Source organism: Anabrus simplex, chromosome 10 (assembly GCF_040414725.1).
Source record: "Anabrus simplex isolate iqAnaSimp1 chromosome 10, ASM4041472v1, whole genome shotgun sequence".
Taxonomy (NCBI): domain Eukaryota; kingdom Metazoa; phylum Arthropoda; class Insecta; order Orthoptera; family Tettigoniidae; genus Anabrus; species Anabrus simplex.
Window position 1 is genome coordinate 40,393,815 of NC_090274.1, and position 24,459 is coordinate 40,418,273.

At 40.5% G+C, this 24,459-nt stretch overlaps 1 protein-coding gene across 1 annotated transcript in view; it reads right to left on the reverse strand.

Moving 5' to 3' along the window:
* Positions 1-18,593, reverse strand: part of LOC136882440 (uncharacterized) — a 171,460-nt gene extending 152,867 nt beyond the window's left edge. Inside the window, exon 1 of the mRNA XM_067155088.2 lies at positions 18,497-18,593. The gene's annotated coding sequence lies outside the window, so the exon portion shown is untranslated. The remainder of the gene's footprint in view (positions 1-18,496) is intronic.
* Positions 18,594-24,459: the final 5,866 nt, after the last annotated feature.

A 24,459-nucleotide genomic window follows, 5' to 3' on the forward strand; every position in this document is an offset into this window, starting at 1 on the left:
TACAGGTTGAACCCAAATTCAGGTAACGTTGATAAATGTTGGTCGTTTCTTTTGTTCCAGAGATTTCTGACATGTTAACGAGAGACGAAGGAATGAAGAAAATTGTAGACGTGGGTGAGCGGAATTCAACCGGCGACATCCAAACAGAGCAACATGAGCCATTTGAAAGGTAGGATCATCGAGGCCACTTCAAGAATCATTCCCACCACACAAGCGGAGATCTTACGCAACTGGGAGCATCGAATGGAAGCATGTTGTCAAGCATTCTGGGCGGATATAGAATACATTACTATGACTTTCACTCTGCCCTATGTAACCTGACTTTTGGTCGACCCTATACTAATCAGTGTTTGTCTAAGAATAAGCTACCGCAACTGTCTGCTTGTGCCCCCACATACTGGTTATTTCCGGACTCTCAATAGTTCTGTGGGTTGCAAACTAGAAATCCAATCATGGACAGCAGAACATTTTGTCACCTCTTGATTTAGGCTGATATTCAGCTTCGTGTATTGCAGATTGTGTACGGGTACACTTCAACCGCATTGTAAGTTTCTTTGGTAAGTTGTGTTGTTGAGTCATCAGTCCATAGACTAGTTTGATGCAGCCTTGCATGCCACCCTATCCTGTGCTAACCTTTTCATTTCTACTTAACTAAATCAGCCTACATCTGCTCCTATATGTTTGTCATATGCATAGCTTGGTCTACTCCTGCCGTTATTACTGCCTACAGTCCCCTCAAAAACCAACTGAACAAGTCCTGGGTGTCTTAAGATGTGTCCTATCATTCTATCTCTTCTACTCGTCAAATTGTCCGACTCGTTGGCTGAATGGTCAGCGTACTGGCCTTCGGTTCAGAGGGTTCCGGATTCGATTCCCGGCCGGGTCGGGGATTTTAACCTTCATTGGTTAATTCCAATGGCCCAGGGGCTGGGTGTTTGTGCTGTCTCCAACATCCCTGCAACTCACACACAACACATAACACTATCCTCCACGACATTAACACGCAGTTACCTATACATGGCAGATGCCGCCCACCCTCATCAGAGGGCCTGCCTTACAAGGGCAGCACTCGGCTAGAAATAGCCACACGAAATTAAATTAACTCGTCAAATTTAGCCAAATCTATGTCCTTTCACCAATTCGATTCAGTATCTCTTCATTCGTGATTCGATCTATCCATTTCACCTTCAGCATTCTTCTGTAACACCACATTTCAACAGCTTCTATCCTCTTTCTTTATGAGCTACTTATTGTCCATGTTTAACTTCAATACAATGTCACGCTCCAGACGAAAGACTTCAAAAAATATCTTTCTAATTCCAATATCAGTGTTCGAAGTGAGCAAATTTCTTTTCTTAAGAAGCGTACGTCCCCCTTACTTCTGCCATCAGTAGTTATTGTACTACCCAAGTAACAAGACTTTATTTTCTAATGTAATATTTCCTGCATCGCCTGACTTTCTTCGACTGTACTCTGTTACTTTTGTTTTCAAATTTATTTTCATCTTGTATTCCTTCCCCCAAGACTCTGTCTATACTATTCATCAATTTCTCCCGATCTTCTGCAGACTCTGGTAAAATAAACAATATAATCGGCAAACATCAGGGTTTTGATTTCCTATCCTTTTATTGTGATTCCCTTTGCAAATTCCTCTTTGATTTCCCTTACCACCTGTTCTACATAAACAATGAAAAGGAGGAGGGACAAACTTCAGCCTTGCTTCGTTTTCTGTATTGCTAATTTTTTCATAGTCTTCGATTCTTATCACTGTAGACTGACTTTTGTATTGATTGTTGATAAATCTTCTTTCTCATCTCATCCCGACCAGCTTCAGTATCTCAAATAGCTTGGTCCAATCAACACATATTTGGTAACGTATTGTCTGATAGAAAGGATAGGTTATGTAGGATATAAGGTCTAAGTAAATGGAGTACAAGGACAGAGGTCATCGTGACGGAAATGGATCGTAAAGAAGGCCAGTAACAGTTCACTGACTGTGTGATACTGTAATATTCATGATGCCTCGTTTATGAGATATTATAACAGAAAGGGAAATCGGTTCTCTCTGTCTCAGAGTAGCGTAGACGGTACAGCGGTTCGATCCTGAATCAATCCGGTGGTATTTAGTATGGCCGTGACTATCTTAAAGGTAGCCAGGCGCGTTTGCTTCCCAGTCCTAGCCCTTTTCTATCTCAAAAGATGCAACGTGAAGCAACTTATAAAAATAAATAAAGGGAATTAAACATGTTTAATTCATTGGATACAAATAAACAATGATCCAAATGATTGAGATGGTGGTTAATCCCCGTGTTGGAATCCTCTCCATGTTGCGAAGTTACTAGTTGGGTGAAGCATTACATGCCATGAGCCCCTTAACTTTTAATTTTAATATTTTGAAAATTTTAACGGTGAAATTCCTCACTGATGGCAACGTTAAAAGCGACTGGATACATTCACCACATGGGGAAGATTTTTAACCTCATGGATGTGCATTCTGCTTGGCGATATTTATATGGTTTATAAATGTTTTGTATTGGAAATTCTGTGTCATTCAGAGCCAGGATATAAAGGCAGTAATAGGTTAGAAGGCAAACAAATTTGTCCAGTAAGATGTGTCGGCTAACCCGTTCTTCCGTATTGTAAGGAGAGTAACATACATTTTAGGGGATCCGAGAGGCGGAGCCCCTAATGTTTATGCAAATCTCGTAACATGACTGCTGTCCGGGCAAGTATATACTCCTTATTCTCTTCAGTAATTTTGCATTCGAACATGAAAATGAATGAAAACGTACAACCTGTTTTCGAGTCATTGACCGGGTTAGGGATGGAATGAATGAAGCTCCCATCTTACGGCGAGGATACGTACTGTGCCGGATGCCGGAGCCTATCGCACTCTTCTGGGGCAATGGTTAATGATTGACAGTTGAAATGAAATGACATTGGAGAGTGTTGCTAGAATGAAAGATGACAGGGAAAACCGGAGTACCCGGAGAAAAACCTCTCCCGCCTCCGCTTTGTCCAGCACAAATCTCACATGGAGTGCTCGGGATTTGAACCACGGAACCCAGAGGTGAGTGGCCGACGCGCTGCCGCCTGAGCCACGGAGGCGTCCCTGCATTCTAACTTATTACTGCCTAAACACTTAGTCTCTAGGCATTAGGGATTAGAAACAGTGCCAGTAAGCGACTTTTCCCAGAGCCAAGTGCGATTTCTCTGGAATTCTGGCTGACAACAGCTGTCATAACATCTAATTATTCTTCCCGTCGCCTACAGGTTGTTTGCTCCTTACTCTCTCCGAAGGATTTCAACAAGAATTTCGATGTAATTCTGAGAATCCATTATTATCATACAAGACAGGCACTGACGAGTAGAATACCTCTCAGCATACGGTTCTCCTTGCGTTTAATGGAGCAGCATGTTAAGTTTAACTTCACTTGCTAAAAGGCATTTCAGTTATGGCAGCACCCCATTATGGGAACAGAGTGTTATTATTTTGCAACTTCTGATGTACTCACAACTCAGCTTAAGTGGCAGTTGCCTCCTTTACCATTTCCTTACGAGAGACAGAATTTCCGCTACACTTTGCTGAAGTTCCTCTTGGTACGCAAATCCTTGCCATTAAAATCACTATTTTCTCGACAGTGCTTGAAGCACTGTTTACACGTTAATCGAGTACCATAGTAGAATTCAAAACCTTTCTTTAACTTACGTTTGTCTCATTTTAGTGTCCTGATATGAGTCTATCGTATCTGGGGTCATTACTAACGTAATACGGCTCCAACTGCCAAAGTAAACATACGGGCCCCCTCAAATGAGATGTAAAACCTATGCATCTATATAAATGAAATCGTAACGACCGTGTGTCTATAGACAGACTATTTTGGCGAAATTTTCGTTCAGTTATCCGTTTCAGGTTTAGTAATGGTTGCCGGACATTTGCGGTCACTGAGATAAACTTGTGCCCACTCACAGAAATTCCCCAGTTGTCACAGGACATTTGCGGTCACTGCAGCAGGGGGTGGGCCTCATTAGCTTAATCTCGGGTATCCCCGCTAACCTGCCTGAGCACCTGCTCGCTCCTTGCAGATCAACATTTTTCTTTCGCGGGCATTATTTAGAGATTGATGACTTCAGCCACAAACACCATTCTATACCGAAACTTCCTGGTGTGAGTACGGTATGTGCTATTGTGTGCTTGAAAGTAAGAGGAGAAAGACGAAATATGTGAAGAAAGATGACAGGATTGGAAGAACCCTTAAGAAATATGAAGAAAACAGTGACATCAGGTCCTGCTTAAAGGCAATTTCTTACATAGAAAAACTAGCGCAATCTTCTTGCTGCTTCAGATAATCCTAATGTAAATAGGTACCGGTATGTACAAAGGAACAGCATTATAATGACGCTTACCATCCCATTTTCTCCGAAAAATATGTTAGCGCAACGTTCGACTACAATAAATAAATAAATAAATAAATAAATAAATAAATAAATAAATAAATAAATAAATAAATAAATAAATAAATAAATAAATAAATAAATAAATAAATAAATAAATAAATAAATAAATAAATAAATAAATAAATAAATAAATAAATAAATAAATAAATAAATAAATAAATAAATAAATAAATAAATAAATAAATAAATAAATAAATAAATAAATAAATAAATAAATAAATAAATAAATAAATAAATAAATAAATAAATAAATAAATAAATAAATAAATAAATAAATAAATAAATAAATAAATAAATAAATAAATAAATAAATAAATAAATAAATAAATAAATAAATAAATAAATAAATAAATAAATAAATAAATAAATAAATAAATAAATAAATAAATAAATAAATAAATAAATAAATAAATAAATAAATAAATAAATAAATAAATAAATAAATAAATAAATAAATAAATAAATAAATAAATAAATAAATAAATAAATAAATAAATAAATAAATAAATAAATAAATAAATAAATAAATAAATAAATAAATAAATAAATAAATAAATAAATAAATAAATAAATAAATAAATAAATAAATAAATAAATAAATAAATAAATAAATAAATAAATAAATAAATAAATAAATAAATAAATAAATAAATAAATAAATAAATAAATAAATAAATAAATAAATAAATAAATAAATAAATAAATAAATAAATAAATAAATAAATAAATAAATAAATAAATAAATAAATAAATAAATAAACGATGGATTAACTTTCGTTTTTATAAAAATGAAGGACTGGTGCGGAATAAAACAGTGCATTTTACCTTGACCTACCTTTTAGGAAACTTATTTTTTTGAATCAGCCTCTGATGTTTGTATATAAAAATTCACTTTGTGGTGTATTCGAGTTTAAATATGAAATATACGAGCTTGTGCATCTGCGCGATTGTTTATATCATGGTAGCCACGGGACCTTTCCGTGATGGTGGTGATTACTGTGTTTGTGAGAAAGTAGAACGGTGCCACCATCCTCCCTTAAAACTAACCGGAAAACAGCTCGAATAGGTCCGACTCTCTTTTGGGGAAAATGAAGGGAAAAGCCACGAAGGACGTGAAAATGTAAGACTGCCTGGGCTTGGCAAACATCGTACCGTGGGGATCTGAAGAGAACAAGAGTCGACCAAGAGAGGCCGGATAGGAAATAGAATGTATTTATTTATCATCTACAGAATTGTAGGTTACCAACAACATGACACGGCTTGTTCTTCTCCTTCAGACACACCCAGGTGACGATTTCATGTTGACTTTGCCTTATCAGTAACTGTCAAACCCATTACAGCACACAGCAGTAAATACTTACACCAGGAAGTTTCGATACAGAATTGTGTTTGTGTCTGAAGGTATCAGTCTCTAAATAATGCCTGCGAGAGAGCAGGTGCTCAGGCAGGTTAGCGGGGATACCCCTAGATTAAGCTAATGAGGCCCACCCCCTGCTGCAGTGACCGTAAATGTCCTGTGACAACTGGGGAACTTCTGTGAGTGGGCACAAGTTTATCTCAGTGATCGCAAATGTCCTGTGACAACTGGGGAATTTCTGTGAGTGGGCACAAGTTTATCTCAGTGACCGCAAATGTCCTGTGACAACTGGGGAATTTCTGTGAGTGGGCACAAGTTTATCTCAGTGACCGCAAATGTCCTGTGACAACTGGGGAATTTCTGTGAGTGGGCACAAGTTTATCTCAGTGATCGCAAATGTCCTGTGACAAGTGGGGAATTTCTGTGAGTGGGCACAAGTTTATCTCAGTGACCGCAAATGTCCTGTGACAACTGGGGAATTTCTGTGAGTGGGCACAAGTTTATCTCAGTGATCGCAAATGTCCTGTGACAAGTGGTGAATTTCTGTGAGTGGGCACAAGTTTATCTCGGTGACCGCAAATGTCCTGTGACAACTGTGGTATTTCTGTGAGTGGGCACAAGTTTATCTCAGTGATCGCAAATGTCCTGTGACAACTGGGGAATTTCTGTGAGTGGGCACAAGTTTATCTCAGTGACCGCAAATGTCCTGTGACAACTGGGGAATTTCTGTGAGTGGGCACAAGTTTATCTCAGTGATCGCAAATGTCCTGTGACAAGTGGTGAATTTCTGTGAGTGGGCACAAGTTTATCTCAGTGACCGCAAATGTCCTGTGACAACTGGGGTATTTCTGTGAGTGGGCACAAGTTTATCTCAGTGACCGCAAATGTCCTGTGACAACTGGGGAATTTCTGTGAGTGGGCACAAGTTTATTTCAGTGACCGCAAATGTCCTGTGACAACTGGGGTATTTCTGTGAGTGGGCACAAGTTTATCTCAGTGACCGCAAATATCCTGTGACAACTGGGGAATTTCTGTGAGTGGGCACAAGTTTATCTCGGCGACCGCAAATGTCCGGACACCGTAGTAATGACCATCTGTATATATTTTAGCTTTGGTGTCTGTTTGTCTGAGTTGTTATAACTTGAAAACTACTGGATACATTTCTACCAAACTTCATATTTAGAATCTACTTGTCGTTGGGTAAGTTTTAGGGCCAATATTGTTTGTAAATCCCTGAACTGACTGTGGTTTATACGGAATCAAAACCGTGATTTTACATACTCACAAAATATACACAACCAGATTTAATGGAATCAATTTCTAAAACTTTTTCTCATGTGCATCATTTCTATACGAGGATTAATAAGGCAGATATCATTAACGGACTGTTTTACAGGTTTTCATGTCATTTCAAGGTGGAGTAAAGGTTTTACCTTGAACGCCATTCTATTCTCTTCGATGGAACTGATAATAAGGGAGGTTATCGTTAACAACTGGTTTCATGTGTCTTGGGTCACAGCGCCACTGGCGGTTTCAAATTAACAACAATTTGTAACCGAGAAGTACGGAGAATTACGCACAACTTCAGACCAGGAATTTTACCGTTCAATAAACTCTGTGATCGTCCCCATTCTGTCTCCACTTTGTTCAGCTTTATCAAACTTCACGGTACTGTCACGTGCTTTCGTAGAAGAATATCAACATACCGTATTAAACGTTTGAATACAGACTTGTAACTTCGCATAAATTAATGAAGGAATCGTGAAATCGATTACCAATTCCCGTGCGAACAACGGGTACATAATATGCTAATAACAAATATATAAACGTGATTACAGCAGGTAAAACTAATGCAGTCCGCCTCTGTGGTTTAGTGGTTAGTGTGATTAGCTGCCAGCCTCGGAGGCCCGGGTTCGATTCCCGGCTCTGCCACGAAATTTGAAAAGTGGTATGAGGGCTGGAACGGGGTCTACTCAGCCTCGGGAGGTCAACTGAGTAGAGGTGGGTTCGATTCCCACCTCAGCCATCCTGGAAGTGGTTTCCCGTGGTTTCCCACTTCTCCTCCAGGTAAATGCCGGGATGGTACCTGACTTAAGGCCACGGCCACTTCCTTGTCTGTCCCTTCCAATCTTCCCATCCCTCCACAAGGCCCTTGTACAGCATAGCAGGTGAGGCCGCCTGGGCGAGGTGCTGCTCATCCTCCCCGACCTAGAGCCTGAAGCTCCAGGACATTGCCCTTGATGTGGTAGAGGTGGGATCCCTCGCTGAGTCCGAGGGAAAAACCAACACTGGAGGGTAAACAGATTAAGAAAAAAAAGAAGAACTAATGCAATAGATTATCAAATTATATGAACAAAGGGATTGTTCAATCTTATAAGATTATTAAAACATAGTATTTTAATAGGTTTTATTTGACTTAGTACGTGGTAAACCAACGCAACCGTACACCACTTAGATATTCGAACTTAAAATTGGTTTCATTTTTCAGTAACTGCAGAGCTATGCTCTGTAACCGATAATGAAGTCACAGTTATAATAATTTATTCGATTACAACCCAGAAAAATATACGAACAAAGATAATTCAAAAACAGTTCTAATAAAGTATAGATCGCGTCTCACCACTTAATGTTTTAACAGAATTTGGACTTGACCAAAAAACAAGAAATATTATAAAAGATACACTGACAGAAACGAAAGCCAAAGTAAAGTTTATGGATGGATGTAGTGATGAGTTTGAAATAAATACAGGTATACATCAAGGTGATGGGCTCTCCCATTTTACCGTGCTCTTGAAAAAGTTGTCAGAGAGCGGAGAAAAGCAGGTCCACCATGTCACTGACTAGGACCAAAAATTAAGGGTCTGTATATTTTTCTTGTTTCACTACTGTATGTACTGTATCCTGTCTTCTTTAAAGTTACTATAATTAGTGTTATAATTAAAGTGAAGCCGTAAAATAGAGTTTGTTTATATATTTTTAAATACTGTTAAAATGATGTTTTCAGTATAAGCCCGTGTATACATATGATTCAATTATGAGCTATACATGCTTAGAAACGGCATTCTCTATATCTCGAAATTTTGATAACTCGAAATAAAACTTATCTCCTGAGGTGATTCGAGATATAGAGGTTTCACTGTATCATATTTGAGTTTAAGAATGATATTTTCTCGATGTGTTGTATACCATATTATGCACAAAATTTGCTTATCATTTAACTTCTTCACACATTTATTCAACAATGTATAATTCCAAGCACAACTTGATGCAGTATCAATCAGTCAACTCAGTTTCGAACGAGCGTGAAAGTTTATGGATGGATCTAGGGATGAGTTCGAAATAAATACAGGTGTATTTCAAGGTGATGGGCTCTCCCCTTTACTGTGCTCTTACACCAGGCTTTTCAGTTGTGCGGTTTGATATTTTACGCCCCTTCTTCCTTCTCTTCTTCTTTCTAGCATATGCTGATGATTGATATGGTAGTAATTGGAATAGAGCAAACGCCTAAAAAGTCTTACACCTGTTCTGTTTTTGACATGCTCTATTGGTGAAAAATATCTAATTCCCTCTATGGGAACTTAGAATTTATCTATTCGGAATTGCTAGGCGGGCAATAATTTCATTGTAGAGATTTATCTCCCGTATGCAGTTATCAGACTGTGCCTCTTATATGGGCTTCTGGTAAGTTCACCTGCATACACCCCAGCGTCAGTGGGTAGGGTCTGACACATTCCACTTTGATGAGTCTAGTGTCAGACCTAAGACGAAACGCTGGTTAATAGAGCAAACGCCTGAAAAACCTTGCATCTGTTCTGTTTTTTCTGGTAGTAATTGCCAAAGAGCATCTCTGATGCTCAGAAACAGACTACTAAGCAGCAAAAAAAGGACTTAAAATCTCATGTGAAAAACCTATTTATGGCAATTATCAAAACTGCTCTACCAGAACTTACGATGGCAAGAGTAAAGGAATTTAAATAGCCTACGAATGTGAATGGATCACTGAAAATGGCAATGAAAATAAATCAGCAGCCTCAAGAATGGAAATTGTTTTCCAGCCCACAAAGAATCTTTATAACTAAAGCCCAGATTTTTATGCAGTAACAGGTTAGATTGCAAAATAATTCGGTTAGTAGAAATTGTCGGCCACCCGCTCTTTCATAATGTAGCAAGGGTATCATAAATTAGAGGGGTTCTGATGGGCCGTACCCCTAATGTTTATGCAATCCCCATAGCATGTTCGTTGTGAAGGTAGACTATACTTCCTGCTCGCTTCAGTAACTTTGCATTCTAACCTATTAATGCATGAAAGTCCGGACTCTATTTATAACAAAAATTGCTTGTACTGGAACAGTAAAATTCGTCATTACTTAACAGTGATCTAGCCTAAAGCTCTTTATGCTTCAGAAATGATCAATTTACATCATACAAATTTAAAGGAACACTTAGAGATTAAAGAAAGTACAATTATTTGAAAAATATTAGAGTCAAGAATTAAAAATGGAATACCGTATTTACGCGAATAATCCCCGCCACCGAATAATCCTCGCAGCCAAATTTTAGGTAGGCTTATTTTGAAAAAAAAAAAGCCAACTTTGACGCAAAAGACCGCATCCCAATTATGTGCCTCATTTTTTTTAATGTCCGGGTATTATTTGCGTAAATACGGGTATTTACGCGAATAATCCCCGTCACCGTATTTACGCGAATAATAGCCGCCACCGAATAACCCCGGACCCTAAATTTAGGAAGGCTGATTTTGAAAAAATAATGCAAACATTGACGCAAATAAAACCCGCACCTCAATTTCGTGCCCCAATTTTTTTTTAAAAAATGTGCGGGTATTATTATTTTTTTGCTATTTGCTTTACGTCGCACCGACACAGATATGTCTTATGGCGACGATGGGATAGGAAAGGCCTAGGAATGGGAAGGAAGCGACCGTGGCCTTAATTAAGGTACAGCCCCAGCATTTACCTGGTGTGAAAATGGGAAACCACGGAAAACCATCTTCAGGGCTGCCGACAGTGAGGTTCGAACCCACTATCTCCCGATTACTGGATAGTGGCCGCACTTAAGCGACTGCAGCTATCGAGCTCGGTGCGGGTATTATTTGCGTAAATACTGATTTTATTTATTGCACATTGAACATAGCAAGATTTCGCCCAAATACATGTTCACAATACCCATACAGCCTAATGTACTATTCCTCTTTTTTGCTAGTTGCTTTACGTCGCACCGACACAGATAGGTCTTATGGCGACGATGGGACAGGAAAGGCCTAGGAATGGGAAAGAAGCGGACGTACAGACACGGCATTTGCCTGGTGTGAAAATGGGAAACCACGGTAAACCATCTTCAGAGCTGCCGACATTGGGGTTCGAACCCACTATCTCCCGGATGCGAGCTCACAGCTGCGCGCTCATAGCCGCACGGCCAACCAGCCCGGTGTACTATTCCTTCTACCACCTCCTGCTAAATGTGATACTAATCTACTAATTTACATCTAACGCAAGACATATAAAACTATTGAAACAGAGAAATGTTCAGCTCCTATTCGGAGACCTTGGCAGAACGGCAAGGCTGAATAAAGAAAATAAATGCCTTTCGGCGATATAAAACAGTAAAATAAAAAAACACATCGGCACTCTGTGGGGGTACATGTGTCAGAAACAGTCACTATTCACTTCCTCCTCACACGCACACATCTTAGGCTTCGATCACATTGGAAGCACGCTTGTGCAAGTAATTTGGTGGCGCGCGCGTGCGCAAGCTGGCGCGAACAGCAACGTGCTCACACAAAATGCAAGCAGGTGCAAGTTGATTATTATAAACAGGTCAGTCGAAATAGAGATGTCAGGCGATGAGGACATTGTTTTGGAAAATGATGTTTTAAAGTTTTCATTTTTGGATGAGCAGGAAGTCAGGGAATAGTGGGTTGACGAGTATTTTTTGGACAGAGAGGAAGATGGAGAGTATGCACGAATATTCAACGTTTTGCTTAGACAGCCTGATAAGTTTTTTGAATACTTCAGAATGATACCAGCCACTTTCTACTATATACTGGACAAAATCACACCTAGAATAAGGAAGCAATCTCATTTCCGAAAGTGTGTATCACCAGAAGAGAAGCCTCGATGGTCAAAAATCAACCAATATCACGCACCCTTGCAACTAGGAAACATATTTTTGCTTCGAAGTGGAGTCGGAACAAGCTTGCGCAAGCGTGCACTTGCTTGTGGCGGGCTGTGTGAGCAGCGATGGACAAGTCACCACTTGTTTCTGTCGCTCTCCTGCAGATTTTGTTTATATGTGCACGCTTGCGGCACCAAGTTACTTGCACAAGCGTGCCTCCAATGTGATTGAAGCCTTAGCAAGCAGCCACTGTCCTTGAACCAAAAATGGAATACATTACACCAAAACCAACTCGGAAATATTTAAACTTACTCATACAATAAGACTGGGACGAATCAGTTTTTAAGCCAGTTGGAAAGAATGAATAACAACAGACATAGTTATCAAATACACACATTTTTGCAAATCAAACGTACGAGATATAAATGATATAAGCAAGTAGAGAAAGACCTCACTGAATTAGGATCACCAAATCTGCAGGATGGAAATGTAATCAGGGAAATTGTTCACACAAGGGGATTTGAGGAAGAAGAGAAGAAACCAACACGCTGTACTCTGTACGCTGTACATAAATTACAACAATCGATGAAAATAAAGAGCTATTGGGCAGGGAGGAAAGCTCAACAAATGTTGATACCGTAAAGTCCTAAGTGACCCATTCGCGCAGAAGAAGAAGAAGAAGAAGAAGAAGAAGAAGAAGAAGAAGAAGAAGAAGGTTCGAAAATATCAAACCGCGCAACTGATAATTAAACCCCGGATTTTCATGCGGTAATAGGTTAGATTGCAAACTAATTTTGGTTAGTAGTAAATGTCGGCCACCCGCTCTCCCATAATGTAGAAAGAGTAACATAAATTAAGGGGTTCTGATGGGCCGTACCTTTAATGTTTATGCAAACCCCATAGCATAATCGTTGTGAAGGTAGACTATACTTGCTTCTCGCTTCAGTAAGTTTGCATTCTAACCTATTAATCCATAAAATTCCCTGATAAGCCTGGTAAACACACCATGTTATTACCTTCATGCAGAGAGCTTGTTCGAAGCTGAGTTCACTGATTGTTACTACATCAAGTTATTGTTGAAATTATAGATTGTTGTCGAATGAATGTGTGAAAAAAGTTAAATGTTAAGCAAATTTTGTGAATAATATGGTATACTACACATCAAGAAAATATCATTTTTAAACTCAAATATGATCATCTGGTATCGATTTTCATTGCTGTAATAATTTTTTAATAATTTGGATCTGGTCTTTCGTGAGGAGTATGTCGCGGTGTTGCAAGGGCAAGCATTGTTTACAGCTGAGCTCTGTTACATTCAACCATTGATGGGAATATAGAATGTTTTATACTATCGCTAGACTATCGATTGTGATGCGTGACTATCGAATTCGAGTTTTCATTCGGTTTGAAATCGGTTATGAAGTAGTAATATAAGTTTTGTACTGCGGTAGTACTAGTAACTAGTAATAAGTTACGCCCTTGAACGTTTCGTTCTAGAAATTTACTGCATGTATCTGGTGAAAATCATTGTGCCCCACAAAAAGTACCAAACATATTTCCTTCAAAAATTCCAAACTATAAGAGCTAGCAGAAGCAGGAAGGACAGATGGCCGATGTGATCTTCCAGGCTCTGATGAGAAGTATTGATGGGTGGCCATGACTAGGGTTACCATATTTAAAAATAATAAACCCGCGGGGTTACTGTACTGTATAGTTTAAAAACTGTGGGAATTCATATACAAGGTTTCATTGCACATATTTTTCACTGGCTTTGACTTTTTTGTTTAGACAATCCCTTTTAGAGACAATGCTGTCATAGTACTGTACACATGTTATATTTTTCATGTTGTACAGTACAATTAAAAAAATACATTTTCAACTGTGAGTTATTTTGCTCGTGCGTCCACTGAAAATGTAGAAGAGAAAATATTCTCTCTACAGCTGCGTTATGTGCAGGTAAGGCAAAGTAGTACTGTATAATTCTTAACAATTCGACACAATCAAACATTACTATACGAGTATTGGTGCACAGTTCATCTTGTAGTAATTTGTAAAGAACTTATTTAATCAGAACCTATATGGTCATCGCTCATCAGTAATAATATTAAGATCTTTAAAATTGCACACGTTTTATCACCGCTTACCAGTCTGGCTCTCTTATCAAGAGCTAGCCAGTGAAATATAGACAACCTACTGTAGTGTGTCATCTGTTTGTTCAGATAATAATATCTAAGGCACATATTCACCAACGTTAGCTACTTTTGCTGTTATATTCGATGTTTTTTTTTTTGCTATTTGCTTTACGTCGCACCGACACAGATAGCTCTTATGGCGACGATGGGATAGAAAAGGCCTAGGAATTGGAAGGAAGCGGCCGTGGCCTTAATTAAGGTAGAGCCCCGGCATTTGCCTGGTGTGAAAATGGGAAACCACGGAAAACCATCTTCAGGGCTGCTGACAGTAGGGCTCGAACCCACTATCTCCCGATTACTGGATACTGGCCGCACTTAAGCGACTGCAGCTATCGAGCTCGGTGTATTCGATTTCCAAAACTCGGATAATGACATTATCTCGGATAACCCTCACTTCCGTATTCACCTCTGAATTTATCATCTTGGTTTGTTTTCGTTTGAACCTGAATTTGAACCTTAAGTTTTTCATACTGACGCACGGAAAACAAATGACTACCTGCTACCGCCACTATCGAAATGCAAACAAATTTTCGATTCCATTCGGGGGTTGCAAATAGTTTATTTATTTATTTATATACTGAAAGGGCTAGGATTGAGAAGGAAGGGGCCCTAGCCTTACTTGAGGTGGTGGTGGTGATTATTGTTTTAAGAGGAAGTACAACTGGGCAACCATCCTCTATATAACACTAATCAGAGAGAAAAAACGGAAGGGGTCCGACACTTCGAAAAATGAAGATATCGGCCAAAGGAAGACAAGGGCCACGAAGGGCGTGAAAATGAAAGTCTCCCTAGCCCTCGCAAACCTAATAGCGTCGGGGTCGGAAAAGAACAAGAGTTGACCAAGGGAGGTCGGATAGGATAGATGAAAGTGAGGAGCCAGGCACAAGTAAGTGGAAGCAATGCCAGGGTTCAGCTAAGGGCCCCGTGGTCGCCAACCCACGCTCCAAGGTTCAGAGCCCCTGGGCCCCTTTTAGTCGCCTCTTACGACAGGCAGGGGATACCGTGGGTGTTATTCTACCGCCCCCACCCACAGGGGTATCTTACTTGAGGTACAGCCCTGGTGTGAAAATAGGTAACCATGGAAACCCATCTTCAGGACTGTCGACAGTGGGGTTCGAACCCACTATCTCCCGGATTCAAACCATGCAGCCACTTGCTCAGTTGTACTTTGAGTCAGAGCAACCCCACTAATTTTCAAAACCTTGTCAACATGGTTTCATTTACTGATGATCATTTATTTTTCTCAAAAATGAAATGCGACAACCTCAGGACATATTTTTTTTTTACAAACATAAGGTTTACAACCATATAGAATAGAAAATTCCCTTGAAAAATTAACAGTCCGTCCTCCCGCCAGGGGGGGCACATAAGTCGATAGTAGAGACATCTAAAGACTAAAGATCGAAGTTTCTTCAGATATAGAATTCAGAGTTCACAGTACATATGGTCTTCGGGAAGGCGTGCAGTTCAAATGGAGGGAGAAGGTGTACCTACACTATAACTGCAAAATTTCAATCGCTGTGTACTACTTTTCCCACTCGTGTAGGGTAGTGGGTGGGGACTGTGTCACTTATGTGGATTTGGCCCTGTTTTACGACCGAATGTCCTACCTGATGCTGACGCCAACCCTATGTTCAGAAAAGTAATCACTATTGAGTATTTCTGTGGTGGGTTGTGCGAATACAAACACCTGGCCCCCGAGCCAGAAGAATTAATCTGACGCGATTAAAATCTTAGATCCGGCCGGAAATCGAACTTGGGATCCTGTGAACCGAATGCTAACCATTCAGCCAAGAAGTCAAAAAGTAGTTAACATTTCAATACAGTATTATTAATAGCGTGTGGTCTTGGAAGAGGCCTCGTGCAGGTCTCCCGAGAGATGATGGGGCGCTACCTGGAATGATTTCTTTTTCCTATTTGCTTTACGTCGCACCGACATAAGATACGTCTTATGGCGACGGTGGGATAGGAAAGGCCTTGGAAGTGGAAGGAAGCGGCCGTGACCTTAATTAAGGTACAGCCTCGGCATTTGCCTGGTGTGAAAATGGGAAACCACGGATATTTCACTAAAACGTCTGTGCCTTGCAGTGCATTATGTTACACGTGAATGCATTTGTCTTGACTGATCTCTCGCCACCGCCATGTTGACCTCTTGGCTGACAAGCGATTGCCAGTGATTGATACGTCATTGGATTCTCGCTAGATCTAAATCTTTCTTGCCTGTAAAATTTATCCACCGGGAAATATGAAGATTTTTAAAAGTTCAGTTGGCGCAAAAATTAATCGTTATCATTTATTCTTCTTCTTATTCTTCTTCTGCTTACCTTCCAGGGTTGTTTTTTCCCTTGGAATCCGCGAGGGATCCCACCGCTACCGCCTCAAGTGCAGTGTCCTGGAGCTTCAGACTCTAGGTCGGGGGATACAATTGGAGAGAATGACCAGTACCTCGCCGAAGTGGCCTCACTTGCTATGCGGAACAGGGGCCTTGTGGAGGGATGGGAAGTTTGTAAGGGAGAGGGAAGGAAGCGGCCGTGGCCGTAAGTTAGGTACCATCCCCGGATTTATCTGGAGGATAACCACTTGCAGGATGGCTGAGGTGGGAATCGAACCCACCTCTACTCAGTTGACCTCCCGAGGCTGAGTGGACCCCGTTCCAGCCCTCGTACTACTTTTCAAATTTCGTGGCAGAACCGGGAAACGAACCCGGGCCTCCGGGGGTGGCAGCTAATCACACTAACCACTACACCACAGAGGCGAACGTTATCATTACTTTATTGAAATATATTTATGATCGTTTGTTTCGTCCAAAGGGAAATGTGACATAATAATAATAATAATAATAATAATAATAATAATAATAATAATAATAATAATAATAATAATAATAATATCTTTGTTTTTACATCCCACTAACTACTTTCGACCGTTTTCGGAGACGCCGAGGTGCCGGAATTTAGTATCGCAGGAGTTACTTAACGTGTCAGTAAATCTATCGACACGAGTCTGACTTATTTGAGTACCTTCAAATAGCACTGGACTGGGCCAGTATCGAACCTGGTAATTTGGGGTCAGAAGGCCAGTGCCTGAACAGTCTGTCATTCAGCCCGGGAATTAAAAAAATAATAATCCGCCTCTGTGGTGTAGTGGTTAGTGTGCCCCCCCCCCGAATGTCCGGGTTCATTTCCCGGCTTTGCCACAACTGAGTAGATGAGGGTTCTATTTCCACCTCAGCCATCCTCGAAGTGGTTTTCCGCGGTTTCCCACGTGTCCTCCAGGCATATGCCGGGATGGTATCTAACTTAAGTTCACGGCGGCTTCCTTTCCTATCCCTTCCAGTCTTCCCATTCCTCTACAAGGTCCTTGTTCAGCATAGGAGGTGAGGCCACCTGGGTGAGCTACTGGTTCTCCTCCCAGTTGTACCCCCGACCCAAAGTCTCACGCTCCAGGACACTGCCCTTGAGGCGTTAGAGGTGGGATTCCTCGCTGAGTCCGGAGGAAAAACCAACCCTGGAGGGTAAATAGATTAATTAATAATAATAATAATAATAATAATAGTCTGAGTGGCTCGGATGGCAGAGCGCTGGCTTTCTGTGCCCAAACTTGCCGGTTGGAACCCAGTTCAGTGCAGTTATATTTGGAGGTATTCAGATACGCCAGACTCATTTTAATATATTTATCTGCAGGTAAAGGATCCCCTGAAGGACACAACTCATGCATTTAGGGGCCTCCATATACCGTTAATGTAGTTAACAGTCGTAAAACAAATGACATTATTATAACGTTAAAAGTATCCCACGAGACAAAAGTCTTATCCGTTCGCTTCTCCGAAAGCCGTAGAAGTGGTTAAACTACTACTACCAAGTTCGATAGCTGCAGTCGCTTAAGTGCGGCCAGTATCCAGTATTCGGGAGATAGTAGGTTCGAACCCCACTGTCGGCAGCCCTGCAAATGGTTTTCCGTGGTTTCCCATTTTCACACCAGGCAAATGCTGTGGCTGTACCTTAATTAAGGCCACGGCCGCTTCCTTCCCACTCCTGGCCCTTCCCTGTCCCATCGTCACCATAAGACCTATCTGTGTCTGTGCGACGTAAAGCAACTAGCGAAAAAAACTACTACTAGGTACTACTAATAGAAATATCCCACTGCATCGATAACTTCAAAGATACGGTATAATTTGGTCGTGTTTATAAACAGACTTTTTTGAGGTTAAATGCGTCCGAAGTGTTGAGCACATTTCTCGGCATTATAATCTGTAAACAGGTTTCATTAACGAGGAAACTATTAACAGTTTCTAACGTGGAGTGGGAATACTTATTCGAAATCTAGCACAAGAACCAAGATATTGTTATTGTCTGACCTGCTGGATCTCTCGTTGATTCTCGCCTGGTGCTCCAGTCAACTTGGTACGGCTGCCACTTGAATTGAACTGATTTCTATTTCCGCTTCTTAAGCTCTTTGGCGCTGCGCAGCTGATGTCTGCTAGGGAAGGGGAAGAGGGTTGGCTAGAAGGTATGACCCTTACGACATTCACAACTGCAGATGACACAGGTTCTCTGCGGGAAGTACCCTTCGTGTTACGCTGGAGACTTGTAACAACGTCAAACAAGTTCTAAATACGTAACGTATTACACGCTTATTACAGCAGTTAAAGGAGGCCTTGGACGTCATTATGTAATTCCATTCGGACTGCGGTATGTTACTATAATGTCGTGTTTAGGTAAATACGTTGGTTTTTACGTTCATGGTCGCTATTGACGACGGTAAGTAATTTAAAAAATCTAACTGGACCGTGTTGATATCAAAGCCGCGCAAGAAGTATTGCCGAATTATTTCTAGTAACGAGAGCGTGGATCTGGGATTAGGGTTACGTATCTGTCAGCTTGCATTCGGGAAATAGTGGCCTCGAACTCCTCTGTCGGCAGCCCTTAGTATGACTTTACGTGGTTTTCCATTTTCAGACCAGGCTGTATCTTAATCAAGGCCACGGTCGACTCCTTAGCACTTCTAGCCCTTTCCTATCTCATCGTCGCAATTATAATTTTGTCACATGTAGCCTGTACGAAGTAAATTTCTTAAGACATTTTTGTTGTAAAAGTTTTTAAGTATTTCGTCCATTTGACATTTCAACCCGGTTTTTACTAAATTTGTTCAGTTTCATGTCTTTGAAAAGCAGGAAAACATTAATTCCTCCTCTTCTACTTCTTCTTTATCTGTTTACCCTCCAGGGTCGGTTTTTCCCTCGGACTCTGCGAGGGATCCCACCTCTACCGCCTCAAGAGCAGTGTCCTGGAGTTTCAGACTCTGGGTCGGGGGATAAAATTGGGGAGGGTGACCAGTACCTCGCCCAGGCGGCCTCACCTGCTATGCTGAACAGGGGTCTTGTAGGGGGATGGGAAGATTGGAAGGGAGAGACAAGGAAGAGGGAAGAAAGCGGCCGTGGCCTTATGTTAGGTACCATCCCGGCATTTGCCTGGAGGAGAAGTGGGAAACCACGGAAAACCACTTCCAGGATGGCTGAGGTGGGAATCGAACCCACCTCTACTCAATTGATTTCCCGATGCAGAGTGGACCCCGTTCCAGCCCTCGTACCACTTTTCAAATTTCGTGGGAGAGTCGGGAATTGAACCCGGGCCTGCGGGGGTGGCAGCTAATTACACTAACCACTACACCACAGAGGCGGACAAACATTAATTTCATTACAAATATTGAAGGAAATTATAAGTGGAAAAATTTACGTCAAGAACTTCTTAGTTTAATCCTTTTTCACGTGCCAAAAGTAAACTCACGATAGCAAACACTATTTCACTTCCCAAGATCTAGAAGCGTTCATCATTTTAATTCAACATTCGTCAAAATATCGGTTTATAATACAATTGGTGCTCAAGTTGATTTATTCGCTGGCACTAGATTATTCAACACCCAAATAAAGGAATTTTTTAGTAAATCGTAATAAATGCTGAATTCCTTTTAGTGGTGGATAGCTGGGCACTCATAAGATTTTTTAAAACAATTTGTTTACCGGGCGATTTGGCCGCGTGGTTAGATTCGCGCTGCTGTGAGCTTGCATTCGGGAGATAGTGGGTTCGAACCCCACTGTCGGCAGCCGTGAAGATGGATTTCCGTGGTTACCTATATTTCATACACGGTTGTAGCTTAATTAAGTTCACAGTCGCTTCCTTCCCACTGCTAGCTCTTCCCATCCCATCGTCGACATAAGATCTATCTGTGTCGGTGCAACGTAAAGAAAAACTGTAAAAATATAATTTGTTAAATAACTTTCTATGGCTAATCTGTAGCCATCATTATTTGGTCATTCATTTGTAGTTTTAATCTTCAGTTGCGTTCTTCTTCTTCTTATTCGTTTTCTTCTTCTTCCTATTTTTGTTTGTATTTATTTAGAGTTTAAGTCTAATATATCAAGAAGAAACGTAATGTTGGGCTTAGGACTGTGTACCTTCACATTGTCAAATAAATAAATAAATAAATAAATAAATAAATAAATAAATAAATAAATAAATAAATAAATAAATAAATAAATAAATAAATAAATAAATAAATAAATATTAATTATAGACTGCTATGCCTTTCAGCGATCAGTCTGCAAGCCTCTGTCAATGTACTAAACACCATCACAACCTTATATTTGTAACTAGTTCTATGGCCTCGTTTAGTTTTATACCAATTATCTTTCTTCTTGTTCTTCTTTATCTGTTTACCCTCCAGGGCAGGTTTTTCCCTCGGACTCAGCGAGGGATCACACCTCTACCGCCTCATGAGCAGTGTCCTGGAGCTTTAGTCTCTGGGTCGCGGGAGACAACTGGGGTGTACCTCGCCCAGGCAACCTCACCTGTTATGCTGTTATGCCTTGTGGAGGATGGAAAGACTGGAAGGGATAGACAAGGAAGAGGGAAGGAAGTGGCCTTAAGTTAGGTACCATCCCGGCATCTGCCTGGAGGAGAAGTGGGAAACCACGGGAAACCACTTCCAGGATGGCTGAGGTGGGAATCGAACCCACCTCTACTCAGTTGACCTCCCTAGGCTGAGTAGACCCCGTTCCAGCCACTTTTAAAATTTCGTGGCAGAGGCGGGAATGGAACCAGGGCCTCCGGGGGTGGCAGCTAATCCCACTAACCACTAAGCCACAGAGGTGGACCCTATAATATTTAACTTACTAGAAACTGAATCTAACCATCATCGTATTGGTTTCCCTCTATTCCTCTTACCTCCATAAGAGAATCCATTATTCTCCTTAGGTAATTTATTCTCCTCCATTCACTTCACATGGGCCCAACAACGAAGCCGGTTCATGCGTGTACAGCTTCACCCATCCAGTTCATTCCTACCTTATCCTTTATCTCATCATTCCGACTATCCTCCTATCATTGTTCCCACCTGATTTTACCAGCAATAATTCTCGATACTTTCACGTCTGTTATTTCTAACTTATTAATAAGATAATTATCCTTAGTCCTACCTGTTTTCATTCCCGTAAAGCAAGGTCGATCTGAAAACAGACCAATGTGAGGTTAGTTTTCTTTTCCGGGAGCTGACTTTCTTCTTACAGAATACTGTTGATCGCTACTGCGAGCTCACAGCATTAACTTTACTGCACCTTAAATAAATAAATAAATAAATAAATAAATAAATAAATAAATAAATAAATAAATAAATAAATAAATAAATATTGAAGACCTAAGGCAAATTAAAAAAAAAGTTTCTGCTCATAATGAGTTTGAAATTCTATTGTTGGCATTTTATATCTTATTTCAAAATAAGTTTACACATCTTTAAGATCAAGCCCTGTCATCTAAGAAGTAAAATAAGTCTACATATGGTATTAGGGGTGCAAGCTAAATCTATATTTGTACAATCCAGAGTCGCGGGAGCTTCATTGGGTAATTAATCTTGATCAGACGTCATCACGTAGTTACTCTAGGGAGCCGGTGTTACTTACTCCGCTCGGGACGGCTGTCAGTCACGTGACAAGAGAGCAGCGGACAGGCGGGTTGCATACCGTGGCGGTACTGTACTTGCCGCTCGAAAATGTTACCATCTGAACAACAGAAATGAAATACACACCGGCAGATAAATAAATCATGAAAATGAAAACCTACAACCTGTTTTCCAGTCATTGACCGGGTCAGGGATGTAATGAATGAAAGATATATAGACTGTTATTACAATGGGGTCGCCACTCCCAAGGTGATTTATTAATGAGTGATAAATGCTATGAAATGATAATGGAGAATGTTGCTGGAATGAAAGATGACAGGGAAAACCGGAGTACCCGGAGAAAAACCTGTCCCGCCTCCGCTTTGTCCAGCACAAATCTCACATGGGGTGACCGGGATTTGAACCACGGTATCCAGCGGCGAGAGGCCGACGCGCTGCCGTCTGAGCCACGGGGGCTCATAAATAAATAAATAAATAAATAAATAAATAAATAAATAAATAAATAAATAAATAAATAAGGAATTATGAAACATTGTAATACAGGTAGAGTTGAGTAGGGTAATATGAAATGTACGTATATCCACAAATGTGGTATTTTAAAGTTTTAATAATAATACTATTTGCTTTACGTCCCAGTAACTACTCTTTTACGGTTTTCAGAGACGCCGAGGTGCCGGAATTTAGTCCCTCAGGAGTTCTTTTTACGTGCCAGTAAATCTACAGACACGAGGTTGACGTATTTGAGCACCTTCAGATACCACCTGACTGAGCCAGGATCGAACCTGCCAGGCTGTGGTCAAAAGACCAGTGTCTCAAACGTCTGAGCCACTCAGCCCGGCTTTTTAAGTTTTTCTAGTAACGCTATCCTTTCTCGGTCTTCATATTTATCATACTTGTTGGCATGACATAAGCAACAAGGGCGCTGCAAATTAAAAGTTTTAATTTGATTCAATATTTTTTTACATATTAAATATTTTGTGTGTTATTTTCTTGAAGTATCAAATCCTCTTCTTCCCAAGAAGGTTTGAAACTTGTTGGCGTCGAGGACCTACGCTGTGCTGTACTATCCTCCATAGTAAATGCAACATTTACCGACTAGGCTTGAACGTCGTGTGGTGTGAGGATAAAGGCGGGAACACACTACTATCACGTCACGTGAGTTAACGCGCATCGTGTCGCAATCTAACCCGTCCAGAAAGATGTGCTATACCTATGCACCACTGACTATCAGTGCGTACTACGTCATGCACTTCCCCTACTTGCTCGCTGAGCTGCTCTCGTTCCTCAAGAGCGGGGAGCAATCTGGCTCCGAAGGCATTTCGCTCTCGATTGACGATGCCTGATCTAGATTGAAATGTGTTGTCATGTAACGTTGATTGTGGAAGTTCGAAGTTCCGCCACTAGGGAGCTCGAATAGCACGGAACTCGCCTCACGACGTATGGCTGGCCTAACGTTGACACACTCCCGATAAGGCTTTTGACGCTTGACGTTGATGACTGTGAATTGGAAATTAGAAGTAGGAAAACAGCAAGTACTGTGTGGAGGTGAGAAGAATGCAAGAATGAGGAATGTGGCCTGCAAACACGAACTTCCTGTTCTGCTCAGACAGATCGGCTCTTATCTGCTCTTATCTGCTACACGAAAACATTGACTCACACTTTGCAGTTTGCTGGATTACAACTGACAAGTGTGAATAGCTGCCAGTAGAAGATAATATAAAGTCGCCTGGATTGTAGCGGAGTTGCTATGGTAACCATTGCGTCACTGGCTCTGCTGGTGAGAACCCGTTCGCCCCGTGCCTCACCGGGCATGTGCATTCTCCCAATAATACCCGGGTTTGTGGGATATAGCGGGCGGGTCGGGTTATTTATATCAAAACTGAAGAAAAGCTAGTAAGTTTTTGATTCTCTCTGAGCGTATTTCGACAGAGGTGAAGGTTGACAGTTTATTAACATAAGTTCGGTAATAATAGTTTTTTGAGATTTTCATTCAATAGTATAAAAAAAACTTTCACCAAAGGAACAATATTACACATGTATTACAATTAAATAGAAGTACAGCTTGATTATACAATTAAAATGCCATTTGGTATTTGACTAGACACCAGGAAGCTAAGAGACACTAAAGAGACTGACGAATGTGCGCGGCAAGCGGGTGAATCATACCTCAGTGTTCATGTCTTCCTACTCATACTCCTGCTAAATCGAAAGAAAAACGAGTTTATCCATAAAAGAATGGTAAGATTTATGAATTGTGAGAAAATGAAAGACAGTCTCGACCTCGTAAGTATATTATTACGTATTATTATCATTATTCTCTCCTAATTATGTCCGACTAAGGAGGCGATTTAACTTTTTAAATGCTGA